General features: G+C 38.6%; 1 pseudogene; it reads right to left on the reverse strand.

Annotated features, from left to right (window-relative positions):
• Window positions 1–2635, reverse strand: part of LOC106314735 — a 4775-nt pseudogene extending 2140 nt beyond the window's left edge.
• Window positions 2636–3171: the final 536 nt, after the last annotated feature.

Below are 3171 nucleotides of genomic sequence, written 5' to 3' on the forward strand. Positions count from 1 at the left end.
CAGTGCAAACCGTTTGTCGATCTGACCACTGACGCGCCCTCACGCATCGATACAGTGCGCGCCGATTTGCTTTGGAATCCCAATCTGTTCTTGCAAGCGTTCCAGCTCGTGTTCATCTGATCAGCCCCAACCCCAAGGCGTTCCTGATACTAGACGAACTTAGCCTCAGCTCCATGTGTTCTCAGCTTGCATCCCGGACAGCTACAACTCGCGTTCCCGATCAGACGCGTTCCGTTCCATCTCGCGTTCCAGCTTGTTCCACCTCGCGTCCGATCGTCCAGCTCGAGGTTCTCTTGGTGTTCCGGTTCTACAATCTTCAAAACCCTAAAGGTAATTCGAAATCTGAAAACATGAATCGAATATGGTTGTTTTGTAAAGATTGAAACCCTAAAATATAATCTCTAAAAATATGAAAGCCGTAGGATAATAGATCAATACTCTATGAGTAAATCAAAGCTCTATAAGTTCGATCCAGACCCTAAAATCGAGATTTGATCCATTGATCAATTAAAATCAGAACCCTAAAGGTTTTTGAATCTCAAAATTAAACTCCCTTGTTATAAGATCAAATCGAATTCCCAAAACCGTAATTTGAAAAATCGATTATAATTGTTTGGAATTTGAAACTTTGTTTGATTGATTGATCACCTAGAACTATGATTATGATTGTTCAAACTTGAATCTTGAAATCTGAATTGATTGGCATGTTTAAACTAAAACCCTAATGATCTAGTTTAGATTGTTTAAAATTGGATTAGGTTAAACATAATCATATTTGTGTCCGTGTGGCCTTGTTGCATTCATACCTAAACCTAATCACATTGATTGATTGCAATTGCACTTAGAATCTCATGTTAGAATGGTATTAAAATTAAAATTGAAATCAAGTATGATTCTTCTTTGCTTGGCCGATTAGCTTGCTTGTGTTGAGTACATTGTATAAACTGATAGAATGCATCTATGCTAGGATTGCAATTACACAACAAACTATATGCATTCATCTTGAATTGAATCATTAGCCGTGCGACTTGTTTTCTTGTTTTGGCCGTGTGGCTTCTTCTTGGCCGTGAGGCATAAACCTTAGCCATAAGGCTTGCTTGCTGGATTGATTCTATTGATTGTGAGTTAAGCCAACTAGATTGATTGCATATTGAATCTGAAACCCTAAATCTTGAATTTGAAATCCCTAAGGGCCTTGAAACCCTAAATCCTATGATATTGATCCAAATTGAGTTTAGGTTTGATTCTTGTTATTTTGACTGATCTAATTGATGTCTTGAAAGCTAAGGTGCTAGATTATTTTGATTCTCATAAAATCTGAAACCCTAGCCACATTTCGTATTGCTAAGATGATAAAACTCTAATTGGATCAACATAGACTGTTTGCATCATAGCTTGGCCGTGTGGCCTTTATTGCACCTTACTATCATAGTTGTGTGGCTTGCATACATCATATCACCTTGATCACATATAGAATCCGAAAGCTAGGATCGTATGCATCATATATCTATCTAGCCGTGTGGCCTCTTTGCTTGCATCATGACTGTATGGCCGTGTGGCCTTGATTGTATTGCATTAAACCCGCATATCCGTGTGGCTTACTTACTGATGCATTGATCATTACTTGATTGCTTGCTTGGCCGCATCATACATCACCTAGGCCGTGTGACCTCATTGCATATCACCCCTATAGCCGTGTGGCTTGTTTATTAGAAATGCATTAACTCGATTGTTTACTTGTTCACACGATTTATTTTCTTATAAAGATTGAGTGATATATGATTACAGATGTTGAAAATCAGCAATCTAGATTATGCTGCCCTAAATCTCTTTGGAGATAATTATTTACAATGGGCATTAGACACAGAGATTGTCCTGAAATCAAAGGGGCTCGGTGAATGTATCATCGAGGACAATTATGCAAGTAAAAGTAATAGATACAGGGCAATAATGATTACTCGCCAACCCCATTACCTGAAGCCAATGAGGCTACAGAGGAAAAGAAAAAAAAAAATCTAAAGAAAGCAGTCACGTCCATCATGATAAACCATACAGCTGTAACCGTAATGGATGGAAAGGACGTGGGCGTAGCCAAACTACCTTATACGACCATGGACATATGAATCACTATAACCGTGGTTGTGGACCCAGTTTTGGCCATGGTTAAGGGAGAGGAGGCCGTGGCATTTCTAAGCCACCACACTCGACCAAGTCAGTGTGCCATAAGATATGTAATGGGAAATCATTAGGCTAAAACATCTGATTGTCTAAAAAGAATAATGTTGATTTCGATTTCTGTGTTTGCTTTGCTTTATGTTTGTGATTTTCTTGAATTAAGAACTTATATTATAAGATGAATGAATGATTTTAGATATGACTAAGAAAACGCCAATATATAAGGCAATGTTGCGGGTATAGTCAGTCAGATAAGGGCCTGCGACCAGTATAGAATTGCCTAAAGGGCTACGGCTGGACTTAGTTCATTGGCGCCTAAAGAGGAAATAGCACGCATAAAAGACCTAATGATCTATATCCACCCATAGAAGCCCATTGAGTTTATAAGATATATGATAATGGTTTCCATATAGAAACAATGGGCAAAGGAAACAAAGAGCGATCGAAACTATACCTGCATTCTCTACTGATCTAGACTATGCAAAGATCAGTATGATAAAGGCAAAAGCCATGGTAACCAGATTGGTATACCCCACGAAAATTATACACTATATGACATGACCGGATTAGCCATCCTGGTCTAAACTTGATGCAAAGATTGATATTGATTAGGCACACAAAGTTATCCCATAAGATCTCACGTTGTGTAACATGTACACAAGGAAAACTCATGAGGCTTTATTGTCCTAAGCATCACGAAATTATAGTATGTTTATGAGGGGGAGAGAGGATAAACCCGTGATCCATGATCACACATGATCAATACTACAAATTCATGTACTACTATGGTCTATGACCATGCTATAAACGGCTCGGCTGCAAAGGCCATTACCTACAAAGGTTCGGCCGTATAAGCCATTATCTATAAGGCTCAGACTCTAAAGTCTATAAAGCTTAGGGACATCACGAGTTTTACATGTATATAAGGTTAATATGAATCAGGCCATATAAGTGAGCATAGATATTCCCATCTCAGATTGAATACGGGTCATGAGT

This window comes from Brassica oleracea, chromosome C9 (genome assembly GCF_000695525.1).
Source record: "Brassica oleracea var. oleracea cultivar TO1000 chromosome C9, BOL, whole genome shotgun sequence".
NCBI lineage: Eukaryota > Viridiplantae > Streptophyta > Magnoliopsida > Brassicales > Brassicaceae > Brassica > Brassica oleracea.